At 35.9% G+C, this 18,952-nt stretch overlaps 1 protein-coding gene across 9 annotated transcripts in view; it reads right to left on the bottom strand.

Moving 5' to 3' along the window:
- LOC125667602 (frizzled-5-like) overlaps positions 1-18,952 on the bottom strand; it is a 47,559-nt gene that overhangs the window by 18,051 nt on the left and 10,556 nt on the right. For 4 of the 9 annotated variants that reach the window (XM_048901185.2, XM_056156312.1, XM_048901188.2 and 1 more), the window contains one exon: positions 4,911-4,989. The exons of 1 other annotated variant lie outside the window; for it this stretch is intronic. The gene's annotated coding sequence lies outside the window, so the exon portion shown is untranslated. Of the gene's footprint in view, positions 1-4,910; positions 4,990-8,329; positions 8,926-11,931; positions 15,832-17,916; positions 18,354-18,952 lie in introns of those variants that run through there. 4 more of the 9 variants (XM_048901190.2, XM_048901187.2, XM_056156313.1 and 1 more) reach the window with 4 other exon arrangements.

The following is an 18,952-nucleotide window of genomic DNA, read 5'->3' as shown; positions in this document are numbered from 1 at the left end:
AAACCGTACCTTTAAATCGCAGGATATGACTTAACTTTTTGCGGCCAAAAACAATGACCTGGTATTATAAAGAGATTTAGCATTCACGTTACAGTCCAAACAAAACCCCATGTATTCTTATTACAGACCAGGGAGCAGTGCACCGTGTGAATGTCTGAACACTAATAGTTCGGTCGTCTAACATCGGGTATCGCTGCACGAACAATACCACGTGCCTTTGTGTCTTTCTCATTGGTACACGACGCTGTGATGACACACATACAGGTTCGAATCCTGATTGGTACAGTGTGTATATAAATAGCAGATTCGGGATATCTGGATGGGACACAACACCGGTGTCAAGGACAATAACGGACAAGAATGCTAGCTTTGTTAATTTTTACATCAATACAAGAAAATAACGTTTCCCAATCCATAGTATGCCAATGATATAAAAATGCGCATCTACCACTACGCATCGGTTTTCTTTAAACTTTAAAGACATGGGAAAACTTGCATTTGTTTGGGGTTTTTTTGAGCGAATACTATTCCAACATAGATATTTTTCAATTCATATTGTGCTATGTTTACATATATAAAGCAAAATGATTTGTCGAAAGTTGATCTTGAACAAAAAACACCATGCATTCAACCATAGGATCGAACTGCTGCAATGTAACCGGTCCCTCTACAACCTTTACAATGGTAAGTGTTGCTTTGTGTACCCATTCTATAACCCCATTTTAAGACATACTGGATGCATTTTGACAATATCTATGCTGTGTTTATTTAAAACCCTGGTCTGTCTTCTAAACACGTGTAGTAATGAACACCCTAGGTTCTTCTTCACTGCACTTTCTAAAAATCTTTGCGGAAGGAAAAACCCGGATTTTCAGGAGCAGTGGCCTCAGAAATACATAGCGGAGGCAGGAGTTAATTTTCTTCTGCAAATATTTGCTAATTGATTTTTTCGCTCAAATTGTATTTATCATCATCAGTTTTTAAATGCTGGGTGTTACGACACGTGTTGCATTGTGCAATTGTTCTGTTGATTTTGTCAGCATATCGAACAAGGGCGAGAAAATGAAAAACAATGGTGAATGCTTCTTGTCCATTGCAACGTTTCACGACAGAGGTTAAAACACTCTGAAGATGCAGAAAATCTGTGATTGATTATCGATTTGTTCTGATAATACTAAACCGGATAGCTATCTATAATTACACGGTAAAGACTAAAATCATTTATTTTAGGACAATACCTGGCTGTTGTACAGTGAGTGAAACAACATTTCCCTTTTCACTTGTCTTCACCGTAGCGAAAATAATTATTTAGATGGAATGATCTTCTGATAAAATCCAAATTCATTTGTTATAACAAAATTCAATAGTATAAGGGTTATTGAAATAAAAATATCTTGATATGAGCTATCTTGCCATCGTCTGTAAGACTGCGTCAATAAACAGCCGTATTTTATGAAATCCATGCGTAAAATCAGTAATCGTTGCTATTATAGATTTCGTGAATTTGTATATAGACCATGTACCGGTTCCCTTATGATTTTTTCCTCACAAAATTAATGCTGGTGATTTATGATCTTAATATTAGATTTTTCTCTCTTTATAACCCATTTTTCAAATTCTACAGTTATTTTACACTCATGTCAAGTTGAATTGCATGTTGTTTTAAATCTATAATTTTTCTATATGATAGACCCTAATATCTGAATTCATTTATTTTCCTTGTTTAAATATTAAAGAAATATTTGGGTCATCGTACATTGAGGTAAATAACCACAAGTTATGCTAATATACAGTGTAGTATGGTGTATTTTTGCACTTTTGCCTAAAACTAGCTCTCTGAGAAAATATTGGGATAGACCAGACAGCTATAAATTCACCCCTTATAAAAACTTTCGATTTACGACAGAGGAAAAATAAAGCTTGAGGGTTCATATCGTTGTATTCTTGCATCGCCGTCTCAAAAAAAAGTTCTAGCATATTTCTCCATTACATGTATACTTGTGTTCAAATATACCTATAAATATTCATTAAAGACCCATACAACCCGAAAACTAGCAGCTTCAAATGGTTTCGTTTGTTTAGTGGCCACGTTAGGTAGCCAGTCAAATCGAACCCCGTTGATTTTAATATTAATTAATATAACATGTATAATTCCTCTATGCGTAAAGTAAGCTCTGAAGCATTGAAAAGTAATCCTGGTATGTTATGAAAGTCTAGCCTGGTCCCAACACTAAATCAGAGAAGCGGGGATGATGACCAGACCAATGAAAGCCATGAGTTTAGTTCAATATTCAAACTTGTTTAGATTAATATCATTTAACTGAACTGGGATGATTTCATCCAAAATATTTAACTTAAAATATTTGCAGGGATATTGGTTTACATACACATTATTGTAGGTGTGGAAATGAACCAGGATCGATTTGACTGGCTACCTAACATAGCTACGTAAAAAAACGAACGATTTTTCGGGTTGCATTGGTCTTTAATGAATATTTGAAAGTATGTTTAGACACAAGTATAGTGGGTAAATATGTTAGAATTTGTTTGATATTAGATTTTTGAGACAGTGGTGCAAGAATACAACGATATAACGCCTCAACTGTGCACATTTTTTTCTGCGCCATAAATGGAAGGTTTTTCTAAGGGATGGATCTGTAGCTCTCTGGTCTGTACCAATATTTCCCATATAAGTATGAACAAGACTCCCTATAAGTATGAACAAGCCTCCCTTTAAGTATGAACAGGGCTCCCTATAAGTATGAACAAGTCTCCCTTTGAGTATGAACAGTACTCCCTATAAGTATGAACAGGACTCCCTTTAAGTATGAACAAGACTCCCTTTAAGCATGAACAAGACTCCCTATAAGTATGAACAAGCCTCCCTTTGAGTATGAACAAGACTCCCTATAAGTATGAACAGAACTCCCTATAAGTATGAACAAGACTCCCTATAAGTATGAACAAGCCTCCCTTTAAGCATGAACAAGACTCCCTATAAGTATGAACAGGACTTCCTATAAAGATGAACAGGGCTCCCATTAAAGATGAACAGGGCTCCCTATAAAGATGAACAGGACTCCCTATAATTATAAACAGGACTCCCTTTAAGAACCCACATTTCAGATTTGCTTCATTCGCTATTGAATTCTTTGCATTTCTTTCTAAGAGTAAAGTGATAACCAGTTAAAATCATGGTTACCAGTATTAACAAAAAATATGTCTGCGGGAGTATCATATAGAATATTGGTTAAAGTCCCTCTAAAGGATATTTCACTCATATGGAGACGTCACCATTACCGGCGAAGGGCTGCAAAATTTACGCCTTTGCTCGGCGCTTAATGCCTTTGAGCAGGGAGGGATCTTTATGGTGCCACACCTGCTGTGACACGGAGCCTCAGTTTTTTGCGGTCTCATCCGAAGGACCGCCCCCATTTAGCCGCCTCCTACTACAAGCAAGGGTTACTGAGGACCTATTCTAACCAGACTCATCTCATATATTTCTTGTTACAGCCTCACTGGAAACGCGACAGAACACCCAAGGTACACGTGCTTGCGCTGATATTCATGGAACAAATTCTAGTTTGCATTCACTGGATTTTCATAAACTATAATCTTTTGACAAATGTCTCCCATCCTGATCTCTATATGGCATGCGATTGAGATGTCCATATAACTTTTGTTTGGGGCACAAACGCATATATACGCGCAAATCAAAATGTATCCTGCATGGATAATATAATTCTTGATAAATATTTTCGTATCCAAAACCGACCGAGCGGTCTCAAAGAAAATTTTGTACAATGCGACCGGAATTCAACGTTTCGCCGATCACACAGCTTGTACTATGTCTAAAAGTCAAAGGTTCAACGTAATACAAGATCTGATTGAAAATGGCTTGACTATAGAATTTCTACTACCCCATTTGCGAGATCTTGCAAACACACCTGTCAGCCAGTTGGTAAGGACATCTAAAAAGTACAACCCACATTTGATGGCGATTTGTCCATTATTTCATAAACACCTCTAATTCCTGATGCATCTTAACAAAAATACACAAAAACGAAAACGTGGAACAGCAAAACATGAAATGAAACATGTCTCGTCTTTTCTGTCCTCATGGAAGGCTCGTCTTGTGTTCACAAAATTGCGTGTTAAAGATTGGCGCCACAGGTTTATATGACACTAGGACAAAATATCTCACAAGTGATAGACGCTAACTTTTTTGTGCAAACCTTGAATTCTATTATTTCACATTGTTTAACAAATTCTGCATCACTTTCCTTGTTACTGACCACGAATGCGTCTGCTTTGCATGCTTTGTTTACCTGAATGAAACTGGTGTATACAATGTGCTTTATTCAAGACTCTTAGGTTTTATTACGAGTGGTATGTTAACAATCGAGAATAAGATCATAATATCATTAGTACAATTATACTGATCTGCCATCTTTATCTAACACTGATGACAAATACCTTTGTTAGAAGAATGTGCCCAGTGCTTATAATCAGCTTATCTACTTCATATATATTTTCATTTGGCCAAAAATATACAAGTTCATAAAAGAATGCCATTTTTCACTGACTAAAACACATCGGTCTGGGGAAATAAACCACGCAAATCATATGTAAATGTAGGTTTATATTAAATCTTTTTATAGCACAACATCGTTCGTAAGAGTAAAACAAGAAATAAAAACAAAAAAGAGAGACCATATAAGTTAACTGTTCAAATAAGACGCAGGTTTCTCTTGGCTTTTCAATTAGTACGGCTCATTATTAGTTGAAATAGCCATTACTCGTGAATTATGATAAAAGAGAAAGTTGCGAGCGAATAGACTGATGGAATTTAAGACCAGCCGTCAGAGCGTAGAATTAGGGACAGAAAAAAATTATTAAACGGCTCTTACCGTGAAAATCAATATCTTCCCAATTATCTTCGATAATGTATTTTGGAATCAATATCACCAACCTCTGTCTTCTTAACACCTGAAAAAGAAAAACAGGACATCAGGTACGACTGGCGAGGGTGTGGTTAGTAACGTAAGCGGTCGGGTCCATTGCAATGTGTTGGATATATATATTTTTTTTTTCCACAAGTAGCCAGAGTTCGATGGAAGTGAATATTTTCGCTTAATTTTATCAAGCATATATTACACTATTTTTTGCAAAATTCGGATTATTAAAATTTGCATTTCAAATTTATTCGTTATATCCTTGCTTTTCATTGTGACGCTTATTTGAACTAATTATGGTCTAGACAAATGTTTCTTACTTTCTATCAGTGATCTTAGCCAAAGAGTTCAGAGGCACAAAAAGCTGTATGGTCATGAGTAACCTTTCTGCAAAATATAAGCTTCTGCTTTCTCTGCATTACAAAGTTTTAACAGTGCCCTTGACTTGGCCAATTGACCTTAGTCCAAGATCATGCCACATGTACTAGTCATGCATGTAAGCAACCTTTGTGCCAAGTCTGAACTTCTAATTATACTCCAGTAGAAAGATATGACCCCGTGAAATGTTTTAACGTGTGGCATTGGTCTTGTCCAAATGACCTTGTTTTCAGGGTCATTTAACACAGTATGCTTTATATGAAGAATGAGCTTCGATTTTCTCCATTACAGCGTTTTGGTCCCGAGAAATATGGCTTCAGACACTATGGCTCTCCATAACAAAGTTTGGCCCACACACAAAATGCGAAAAATGTAAAGAAGGTGGGCAGACAGTGATTCGTATTTGTATCAGTCGCCCAAGCTTTCTTTACAGTCTCTATATACAAATATTGTGTATGAAAGGTGAAGATAATGAACAGTAATCAATCTCACAACTCCTATAAGCAATACAAAGTAGATAGTTGGGCAAACACGGACCCCTGGACATACCAGAGATCAGGTGCCTAGGAGGAGTAAACATCCCTTGTCGACCGTAGCATGCTCTTATATGGAATTTGTATGATACAAACGTAGATGTACAAGGGTAAACAAACTTATTATCGAAAGGGATTTAATTCATTTTAACAATACAATTCTGAGCCCGATCCAGGGATCATGGATTTCACGATATTTGGTAAAGGCCGATGTAATTAGTTTGAAATAGTTAAAATAAAACAGACAGGTACATATACATGTAGATCTACCCCTCAGATATAAATACCATAACTTCGATTTACGGCGCAATGTTTTGGCGCATAATTCAAGTGTTATGGTAAATCTACGTAGTTTTACATCGCCACCTCATTATCGCATATCAGAGAATTGATTGATTGTATCTTGCTTAACGTCTCGCTCGAGAATTTTTCACTCATATAGAGACGTCACCAAGGCCGGTGAAGGGCTTTAAATTTAGGCCTATGCTCGGCGTTTACGGCCATTGAGCAGTGAGGGTTCTTTAGCGTGCCACACCTTCTGTGACAAGGGACATCCGTTTTTAAGGTCATCTCCGAGGACCCATGGCATTCACACCTGATGCCGAGCGTTTGGCGATGGAACTGTCACTCCCTGTTTTAACGACTTAGGTCTGTCGCGGCCGGGATTCGAACCCCGGGCAGAGAATTACTAGCATGTTTCCACACTACATATTTTTTGTCAAGAAACATTTATTAAAGCCCCCCCCCCCCTCCCCTTTCGAACTGGAAACTCACAGCTTCAAAAAAGTTCTCCTGAATGCATAAAATGTTAGATTACAAGCAATTGAAAATAACGCATTTTTACAATATACGAGTCGCAGAATTTTATACCAGTTTCTCCTCTAACCATATATGGACATCCAAAAGATCCACACCACTGATAATTGCAGCCTCCCTTTTGAACAGAAAAAAGCATTATGTAAGTTACGTCCCCTCCCCTTTGAAAACGTGTGGTTCTGTGCCTTTAACTATACAGTTGTGGTAAAAAAAAAAAAAAACAACCAAAAAAACCCACCAAACAAACAACAACAAACAAACAAATAATACAAAATAAAATGCCTCCGATCGTCAATCTTTTGAGAAAACTGTCGCCCTTTTTTTTACCCAACCAGAATGTGTACACTGTGTGCTCTGTAGCCGGATTTACATTTTGGCGCCTTTTTAGCAGTCGCTATAATCAGCTTGCACATTAAGTATGCGACTAATTAATATCATGGTCTTTTAAACGGCAGATCACAACAGTGTTGGTATCAGTTTGAAGGACATCTGATTGTTGGGATTTTTCAAAATGATAATCTTTGTATTAATAGATATATTGCTTCAGGTTTGCCTCAATGACTATGAAAGTAAGAAAGTGGAGAACAGAACAACCACGAGAGTCACTGTAACTTATCGTATTACAAAGTCATGACTGGGTGTGGATTTGAAACATCAAAATCGTTTAGAACCAGTAACTTTAAATTTTAACTCTGATTTGGTCTATTTGAACTGAAGTCAAGAATCTAGAGGCCTGGAATTACGGCACTACGTGTCAGAGGATGATGCAAAAACTACATGACAAATATTGCTGGGGATGAGTGGGAAAAAATATGGAGGAATGCAACTTCTCTTGCTCGGTAACGAATTACAAGCCACATTCATTAGGCGCAACACGGCTAAAAATCACGGAGAGGAATCTCGGTGTAGTCATCCAATGTCAGGCTTCAAATTACTGCTTATGTTAATCAAGTTGCACTCTCAAACAGCATATGCAACTGTTTCAAATTACATACCTGTCATTTGTGCATACATTTGTGATTTACAATCAACGAACAACTCAATGGCAAATATTTGGATTTAGATAATTAAAATTGATTTAAACTCCAGGAGTTGACACTTTTATACGATATGTTTCCAATGCGTATTGATATTTGTATGACAAGTTTATTGTCTGTTCAAGTGCCACAGTGACGTGTTCGAAATGTTTTCTGGGACCTCCTTGAATGTAACAAGAGTAATAGTATTTTATAGAGACAGTGCATCTCAAACACATGCATGCACTCGCTCGTTCGCTCTGTATGGAATAGTGGGTGTATTTGTTCTCCCTCCTATCGTCAACTAACTGTGGTCCTGTGATTTTTCCATATCATAAATAATATAACAAATTATTTAAACAAAATAGCAGAGAGAAAAAAACTCGTGACGGAAACACACCACATGACCCCCCAAAAAATATGCAAACACAATTTTGATAACTGTCTGTAGTAAAACTGTCTCCAAAAATGTTCATAAAATAGACAATAGGTAAAACTAAGATAGACTACTCGCTGGACAGGAATTGGGTTTACCCACGTGACCTTTATGACTCTGCAGTCAGTTTGCACTAGAACTAGCAGAAATTTATCAATCATGCTAGAAAGCATAATGAAATGTAACAATACATACAATTTTCGTTAAATTCCTATTAATAAAAAACTGAAGAAAATGTCTTATCCTCTAATTTTTCCTCTCCTTATCGATTCATAAATCTGCCAGCGTTTATGTGGGATTCTTATACACCATGTAAACAGTTCGACAAAGAATATGTGCTGATCCTTAAACAGTGGTACTTGTAATGAAGTGCAATCCTCTAAACATGCCATTTCGGAGGAGATATATTACCATCTGTAAAGTGCGAGACATGCGAAATTTACAATCTGTTTGCTTAATCATAAACATTTCATGTTAATAATTTCAATTGCGGAACTGACACAGTGAACAATCGTTTGACTGGTTGTGCAATTTCAACATGTACTGTGTACTGCTAAGAAGGAAATAGAGAGCACGCTAAACGACAAGAATTTCCCCATTTACATTGACAACTTACCGGTATTTTTACATTGACAACTTACCGGTATTTTTACATTGACAACTTACTGGTATTTTTACATTGACAACTTACCGGTATTTTTACATTGACAACTTACCGGTATTTACATTGACAACTTACCGGTATTTTTACATTGACAACTTACCGGTATTTACATTGACAACTTACCGGTATTTTTGATATTTTAAACAACCTTCTTTGGCTTTTTTTTTTTTTTTTACCATTTCTTATCACATATCAAGAATAACTGAAGATTTTTATATCTAGGTAGGTCAAGTTGTTCAATATACAAATGACATCTACATAATTATCAAATCTTATCTTATTACTTCTTGACTATGTAATAAATTACTTATTATCATTAGATAGGTATTAAAAATTGAATACATTTCTTGTATGCAGCACTGTAATTTCTACCTACCTGAATACGAAGGAGCCTCTGTCGTAAGACGTGGAGTTTACAAGGCCGATAAGCTTACACGTCTTTGCGTTTCCTAATTACAAGTACCTATACACATAAAATTACCCAGGATATTAATTTCAGCTTCGTTTAGTCCAATATCTAAGGACAGATTTGATTTGCTAGTTAGATTACCAACCTTGAACACTCTCAATGTGGGCGATTTGAGTTTTAGATAGGAACATATATAACGGAACGACACCCACCCTTCGGAGGTGATGAGGATTACCCTCCAATGTATTACACCCAGCAGCTACCTGACTTATCTCCCACATAGAATACAGTTAAATACCCCATTGACATCTCACCTCATTTTGAAATACACGTGTATATGTAGAGGGTTCGAATAGTGAAGGTACAATAAAACAAGAGGCCCATGGGGCACAACGCTCATTTGAGAGCCACTTTGGTCCCGCTGTTATTCGTAAAAAGATTTTTTAAAATATTTATCCTCTTTAATACCATGGCAAATTGAGTCCATGTTATGACCCTAACCTAACCCCATGGGTTTGTGTCGTAACTAAACTTGAATCTTGAATCCATACCTCATGGGGATGTCTTAAACATGACCTTGTTGTTCTAACAAAGGGTTTTAAAAAAGAAGATTTTCCTCTATATTCATGTATTATGTAAAATTTTATCCCTGATTTTAACCACCACCTTAACACCAGGGTCGATGAAAAAAACGAATGAAGGACTTTTGTATACTGATATGATTTAGTGTGGTCCTGATACTCATGAGAATTTTTCTCCCCGAATTTTCTTATGTACATGTAAAACTTTTGATTCCCTATTTAAGCCAGCATTATGAATCTGCACTACAATGAAATGCCTGCATATCAATATACATGTATCTAATCAGTGGTTCTTGATAATAAAATGATCAAAGAATATATAAATTCCAATATAAAATTATGATCTCCCTATTGAGGCCTTCTCAACTCCCTCCCCCGGGCTATGATTTGAAGGAAATTGAATCTGCAAAAAGATGCTTGTAAATCATGGCCTTGTTGGTCTTTAGAAGATTTTTTATAATTTTTTTTTTTATAAAATTAGATCCCCTACTGTGGCCCCACCCTATCCCCCGGGCCATGTTTTAAATAAAATGAAATTTGTAATTAACTGAAATTTGTAATTAACTGAGAATGCTTGCATATTGCTGTGATTAGACATTGCCCTGTTGATCTTGAAAAGAAGGTTTTTAAGTATTCAATGTTCCCTATAAATTCTCATATAAATTTCCCCTTATAGTGGCCCCCCTATCCCCTCGGGTGGGGCATGCTTTGAGCAAATATACGTTATCTGAGGATGCAGCTGCATATTAATAATGACTAATAATGGGCTCGGTCCGTCTACGCGCCAAAAAACTCGGTCGTCATATTTTCCCATACAAAGTCTATAACCTATAATTATAGCACTGATGCCCTTGAATAATATTATTTTTAAAGTATCCCCTGTATATTCCCAAAAATAAGCGTTTCCCCTATTGTAGCCCCACCCTACACCACGGGGACATGCTGTGTACAAATTTGAATTTACACTACCTGAGAATGCTTGCCTATCATTAATGACTTACCATGGCCCTGTTCTTGAGAAGAAGATTTTTTAGAGATTCTTGCAATATATCCCCATTTAAAACTTAGATCACCTATTGTTGCCCCCCTACCCCCGGGGTCATTAATCAAACCATGTCGAATCTCCATCCATTAAGGAAGCTTTCACTAAGTTTAGTCTTTTCTGGTCAAGTGGCTTTTGAGAAGAGGATTTTCAAAAGATGCCATCATGCTTTCTTTTATTTCTTGGTTATCTCGCCTTTGAAAAGGATGTAACCCTGCACTTGAATAATTTTGAATCCCCTTTATCCAAGGCTACTCTGGTTGAAATTGACCCTGTGGTTTTGGAGAAGAAGTTGAAAGTGTGTAGTTTCCGGACCAACGTCGGATAACAGAAATGCTCATTTGGGATTATAGCTCAGGTACGCTTGGAAAGTGTTTTGATTTTTTTTTAGTCATCCTGCGTTTCGAACAATCGGGGCCCCTACAAAATAAGTTGCCCTCGAATGTGGTCCAGACTACCCATGAGAGACAAAGTTTCTTCAAAAAAGGCAAATGCCTTTTTAATATCATTTTGGTTTTCTGTGTGAAAAAAGTTGGTACACTAAAACTCACACATTGCGCAGTCAGGAGCGCCTTTAAAAGGAATTAATTAATAGTTTGATGAATCATTATTTTGTTATTAATAGAAGTGGCCTGTTTAATTACTGTACTGCATATGCCATTTTGTATTATGCAATATTTCATTGTTAATAATCAAAGAATAAAACCAGCACGAAGCCATCCAAGTAATCAGTCTTAATGAAGGAAACTTAATTGGAACACATTGTTATCGTAGTATATCACACTGAAATAATCTGCTGTACAATATAGTCCACGAGTGTTCCGTAGTTAATGAAAAGAAATCAATGTTAAATAATTTTCAAACTACAGAGAATATTCGTGAAATTTTCCATTCTCCATTAATATTCACACTTTTCCCCCCATGTGTGAGCATAACAAAATAGGTTCATTACGCTCTGTCACTGTTCGGTGTGTTTACATGCACACGTTATATACAATTAAATTCTAAAATTACATAAAACTGGCTGTCATACAATATCTAAACATAGTTATAAAAACTGTCTGAGATGACAGGCAACATATTAGATCACATAAATCATACCTTCTAATCGCCTTACACAAATTAGCAATCGCAAAGAGGTGCTTAATTGAGATTTAATCCTCGGCACGGGAGCTATGATACTTACTATAGCGAGTGTTGAACGTGCTTCTCCATAAATCAATCCCCGGGTAATACGATCGACTATTAACTTAACCTCAGCGGCGCTCTATCCGAAAGATGTTCTCAGCAAACTTGTTCAATGCTAAAATACCGCATAATCAAAACCAAATGTTCATAGACATAAACAAAATGAAAATTATTTAGCCTTTGGTTCTGCCGTATGGTATACAAAAATCGTCGCTTTGTAAGGAATCTTTCTAAAAATACATTTCTTTTTTAAAACGTCGGTATTTGTTAAATGTTCAACATTATGTATTTAAAGTGCTCATAGTATTGTCAAACTGTCAGTCCATTGATGGTAAAATGGCGTTTCGTGGGATCTGATACGACCCCAGCACCTTTAAAGACCTGTCAAAATCCTGGAGATATTTTATAATGATATGACATTGGACAAAAATCAAAATCTAGACACAATGAAATAGGAAGGTTTATCTGCTGCAAATCGGACTATTCAAAATGTCTACAAAAATGCGATTTGTGATTGACACACGCATTCAGCCACGGACATAGAAAGAAAAAACAAACTTCTGTATATAAAAAATTACAACCAAAACAAGGAGGTATCTTTGACATATAATCTGATCTTCCATAACCATGTGACTCGTATGGTTTGGTTTGTTACTTTATCAAAGATGTACGCTCGTATGTGAATGACATGCACAATTAGAACTTTAATTTGTCGTTGAAATGGGGCTTTCTCTTTTCCCCCTGACTTACACGGAACACCCATCAATTTGCTGGTTTAATCTGATTTTAACCAAAAGGAGGTCTGATAAGTATCGAAACCTTCTAATGACTGATAAGACGATTTGAAGAGAGATAATTCAATCAGGAAATTCAATTGCTGACAGAAGTCGCATTCATGGTGAGAAATCAGGCGGGTTTGTGTGTTTTGTTCAGTGTTTTTGACATTTGATGAGACGATTAAATTTAGGGGTTTCTACATTCAGATTTTCCATAGATGTAGTCATCTCAGATTTGATATCACTTCAAGAAAGTCAGACCAAATCATTATTACAATGTCATTATTAACTTTCTTCGGCATACTTTTTATATAGATATTAAAAACACCATTGTGAAGATCTAATGTCTGTAAAAATGAATCATGCCCAAAGAGACAGAATTCTTTTCCAAAGCATTGCCAAAGGTCCATGACTAAGTCGAAATCTACCACAAGACAGAATTACATGCATTTCTTCCCAAGATCCAAATTTGAAAATCAATAGAGATACAAATTCCTATAATAGGATTCTAATTTGTATCAGAAACCTTACCGAAGTTAACACCTCAACATGATATTTTGTTTCAATTCGAGCATTATCTGCACTGCATTCACACGAAATACCCACTGCCGTTATCTTTGCCATCCCCCTGAACTTTTAAACTCGTATCACATTTCATCTTAGTTCACTTTTTCAATTGATATACTGTTGATTTCCGTATCCGGAGATGACCTTTGGTACGACCATCGTGGCTCTATACTACGTCATGTTGACAAACTCACTGGCATGACTACAATACCGGAATCGATCAATTCACTATCATTACAGAACAGGGTGGTGTCGGATTTCCCAACCAGAACAAAAGCAGCGATTTTTCATGGGGATGGAATATACTTCCTTTTCCCTGAGTCGCAAATCAAAATAAAAATACGATATCGGCCTCTAACACGATTCTTATGCACAAAATCAGCCAATTGATTTTTATAGCAAAGATCAACAATTCCTTTAAAAAATAATACGGGTTAAATCCAATTAATTTTGATATGCACGTATATAAGATTTTTAAAAAAAGAACAAATATACGTGCATCTTAATTTCTTTTAATGACCGTGTGACACGAGGAATGATACGTATGTTTATTTAGATTTAAACACCGGACTTACAAGTAATATATTCATACATAGTTTACTTACAAATCTGCTGTATTTCCATAAAAACTGTCGGGTAAAGATAAACAATTGAACGAATTTTGCTGAAATCATAAATATGATAAAACAACGGTTTATGATAAGATATAAACGAATGACCAGTGGTCACGTCGACCTAAGTCAAATTATCCTTACACCTGTCATATTCAGAGATAACCGACACACGGCATAGACCTTCTTTCTTTTTTTTGCTGTGTGTAATTAACGTCGAGTAGAATTTCCGCCCCAAGCATATATCTGTTTACGAATACTTCAAATTTCTAAGGAGTTGTTCTTATTAACTTGTACATGCAAACATATACACCTGGTAGTTTTCATAACTGCAAATATGTAGATATCTTGCATTTTTGCTTTCAAAATTGTCATCAAGCAATTTATTAAATTTTTCATCAATCACTGAAAAGACACAAAAAGGAGCGGTACTCTTTGAGACCAGTATGTTAATTTGCGACTACTTCTGACTTATTTCAAATAAAGGGAGAGTAAATTGTCCATATTTGCCAAGATATAAGTCCGCTCTCGAAGTGTCGCTTTACTATACTCAAGATACTATACGTTACGAAGATCTGAAAACCCATGCGTCCAAGTCCGACAGAACAAACACATGCAGCGCGACGTGTCCGCCACCTTTGTTTGAACTGTCTCATGTATCTGAAAAACTTGCACAGGACACATATATGTCCTCCGACAGAGTAGGTAAGCATTTGGTAAGTGCGTTCTCTTTGGTGTTTGGAGCGACACTCCGAGAATTGAAAAGAATATGCAGTCTTTGTAAATGTAATTAAGCTCTACTTAGATGTAAAGAGATGTAGAGCCTGTCAGCTATGTGTAAAAAAAAAATTCAGAATCACAGTTTTCATACGAAGAAGCTTAATATTTTAATATATTTACATTACTCAGATTTGTTCCTGAATATTGTTAGCATTTCCATACCGAGGGTTATTTTCTCATATGCTCTAAAAAAAATTTCGCCGGGATTTAAAATTATTGGCGACTGGGATGTCACGATCAGAATGCGGTATTTTCAACATTATTGGTTGTAATGTCACAGAGAAAAACGTCGAAAAGCGATGCTTATTTTTTTCAAATGCTGCATACCACTACAAAGTCCAGTCAACGTAATGACATAACATCGCGTGTAACGAGATAAATACAATAGACAAGAGACCCACAGGCCTTAGCGGTCACCTGAGTATTATTTAAAAGTATCACTATTCCCAAGGGCTATGAAATCTACAAACAATTCTTGTTCTGCATATCTAAGCTAAATTCTAATATTCAGCAACAGTATAAAACAAGATGTTTTCTTTAAAATTTAAATGCCCCTGAAAGTGCCTATACTGATGAAAGACTTTACATAATATCATATATGCAACTCTAACACAATATGCCTAATATCTAACCGTCCTAGAGTAAGGAGTTGCGAAATTCACAATTGAACATTTTTAACTTCTTGATAACTATCATTCCAATTCTTTTGAAATTAAGTATGAAGCATCTTTGGGACTAAGGGAATGTATAGATTGTAAAATAAAGAATTGACCAATTTTAAAAAATCTTCTCTACAACCGCACATCTGTAGTTTTCTTACAGATGTGCGGTTGTAGAGAAGATTTTTTTTTTAAATTGGTCAATTCTTTATTTTACAATCTATACATTCCCTTTGTCCTAAAGATGTTTCATACTTAATTTCAAAAGAATTGGAATGATAGTTATCAAGAAGTTAAAAATGTTCAATTGTTAACGCAAGATGGAGGACGATGAACTCTGATCAATTGCAATAGGTCGCCAGATCTTACTCAGGTGACTTAAAAATGCATATATAAGAAATGTGTTTTTTTTTTCAGTTTCTGAAATCATATGAGATGATAGACGTCGAGTCTTTTGACACCGGCTCACATGGAGCATTCAATATGTCGGTGTGAAGAGGTTCAAGGTCATCTCGTATATTCTCAAAACCGGAAAGACACATATTTCTTAAATCAACCGCTTTTATTGCAGCATTAACAAGAGGTATGTGGCCAACATCGCTCATCTGATCAGTTTGCAATTTTCCAATAGGCAAGTAAACTTTTAAAAACTATATTGTGGCCCCGCCCTGGTCCTGGTCAAAAGAAATTTAGAATCCACGCCACATCAGGATGCTTGCATATTAATTTTACAAACAGCATAGTTGAGATTTAACACATACAGATATATAGATATTGATATTGATATATGTATGTATATATATATATATATATATATATATATATATATATATATATATATATATATATATATATATATATTCATTCATTTATCTATCTATATCTCAGCAAGAAACACTACACAAAGGAGTAACGCTCCACTGTTTGACTCTACGACAATCTAAGTCTAACTAGAATACACAGACCCACAACACTGAACACGCGATGATCAGGTATAACCACGTCTTAATTCAATTTAAGCGTCTTGTCAAGTTTGACATATGACAAGTGTCAGATCTAGACTATGTATTGAAACATTTAAATATTTCAGTAACATTTTTTATTTATTGCATCATTTAAATGTTAAGCGATGGAAGGGAATGGTAATCCTGGTCGCTTCATTACCTCCCAACAAACCTAAACGGAGGCTGCTCGTTTGCAAACCCTGTCAATTTCTCAATAGGTTTGATTGTAGGTCATTTGGGAATGTTAACGTTTTTTTTAAACATGCAGACCAAATCAAACTAATTATGATTTGTTGCAAGTCGGACACAAATGATTTTGCGGGCAAAGAATGCTGATATGGAGGTTTCACACACACACAAACACAGATAGAAACAGATTTGGGGTACTGTACTCAAACTTAAATTCGCTCCTACACTTTGTCTAAATGTCAGATACCGTGCCATCATGATGAAACATGTTTACCTCAATTGTTTCCTGCCCAATTACCATTAGAATCTGAGGTCAATGGAGGTTCAATTAGTACATGTCTCATACATATGCTAAACATGGTTTACATAACATTTCTCATATTAAACATGTTTTACGTAATTTTTTTTTTAATCAAATATTTTGTTTTGAGAAAAAACTGAAAAATTGTAGAAAGTATCAAACACACCTGATGCTGGAAAAGTTTATAGAATTTTATAAACGAAAGGCTGTTTGAATTTCGGGAAGTTTTCGAAAACGGAGAAGTTTCGAACAATGCAAATAACAGATAAATTAGGAGAGAAGATATATAGCTGCGAAAACAAAACGGTAGCGAAGTTGTACACTACATTACTTTATATCATTATAATTTTACCCTCCTCGTGCCGCTGTTATTTGTTCTTATAACGAAATACCGGTAACCAAGACAGTAAAGCGATAACTAGTCAGCAATAACAGTTCGAACTTTTACTATGATATAAAATTTTGGAAATAGATAGTATTATAGTAATAGTCGATAAACCGCCTTCAATCTTCTGACATTTTATCAGGGAAAGAGAATTTAAGCGTTGAAAAGTTCCTACTACAAGCACATGTATTCATGATATTCTTCATCGTATTCAAAGCTAGAAAGAGGACGAACAAACTTTTCTTCAAATCTCTTCGAGTTATTTTCTCTAAGTTTCCAAATGCATGTTTAGTAATCTCCTCGAATTCTTATCAACAGGAATCAAAAACCCAGAGGCGAGCCGTGATAAATGAATCGTTAAGCTAGCCATGTTTTGGAATGTCGAACAGTTTTCCGATAAATACTTCATGATTGGCACTAATAAGCTAATGAAGTTAGCCAGGACTTATGGTTTAGCAAGAAATGTTTTCTAAAATGGATGATTTTATCGAAACCCCAGCGTTCACTTCAACAACAGCACAAAAATGCACTTCCTGCTCTGTGGCAGGGATGACGGCCCATCTCCCAATGTTACGAGATACGCAACTCTCAGCCTCAGAATCTCACGAGTACATGCTATAACCTACCTAAAGTTTGATTGACAGCAGTCATTGCCATTTCGTGGCGGTAAATTTTACAAACAAACCGTTCATAGGTTTACTGCAATAAATGTCTACTAGCATAATCATCAGACAGTTCCTTCCTCACAGCGTTCCCGGTTTCTATAGCACCTTGTTAATCATACACAAAGCTTAAAACCTGTTTACAGTTTGTCTACAATTACTTTTAATGCGCGTTATGGCTCCCATGCCACGCTCATACCGAGAGCCCAGAAATACAATCTTTGTTTTTACAAACTACTGGGAAACCACGATGTATATGCTGCTAAATGTCCGATAATACCGAAATAATCAGAAACATATTCGATAACTCGTGACGATTTCGTCTGTTGATTAATTACACAGAAATCTCTCTCTCTCTCTCTCTCTCTCTCTCTCTCTCTCTCTCTCGTACCTCAGAAAACTCTGGCGAAGAAGCAACGGACAAACAAGAGAAAGAGGACACAAAGATTATTGGGAGATTAGAACATGATTACCGTTCCAAAGAGATCTTTTGGCTACAATATATTTTACTACAAAATAATCTCATAAAATTTGAATATCATGGAACGTGTTTTAAATATAGATGTAGTGGACTGTTTATATAAATATAGTAATTCAAAATTTTGTGCGTATCGATTTACAGAATTCTTTCTAAACTCCCGTTCGTTTAGGGTGCTCAACAAACCAGGTCTGGGATGTTGCCCCACGGAACATAAACACGAGACCCAATGACAGGTCTTCAAAGTAAACCAAAACAAACTTTCCATATGGCGATACTTTCTTGACTCTTATTTTCAACTCGTAATTCATGTATTAAACTTTAACTATAGTATTCATATATTTAACAAACCCCAAATCTTCCCGCTTCAAAATAGATAAATTTTTGAAAGAAAAAATAACAAGTGATGCAAGTCATATAAAGATCTTTTCGAAGCAACTGCGCTGGTTAGAGCCATCATCTTCTTTTCGGAAAATGCCCTCGCCATCACATACAATGACGCAACCGCAAAAAAAAAAACAA

Source organism: Ostrea edulis, chromosome 2 (genome assembly GCF_947568905.1).
Source record: "Ostrea edulis chromosome 2, xbOstEdul1.1, whole genome shotgun sequence".
In the NCBI taxonomy this organism is placed as follows: domain Eukaryota; kingdom Metazoa; phylum Mollusca; class Bivalvia; order Ostreida; family Ostreidae; genus Ostrea; species Ostrea edulis.
This window is presented reverse-complemented; position numbering and strand designations above follow the sequence as displayed.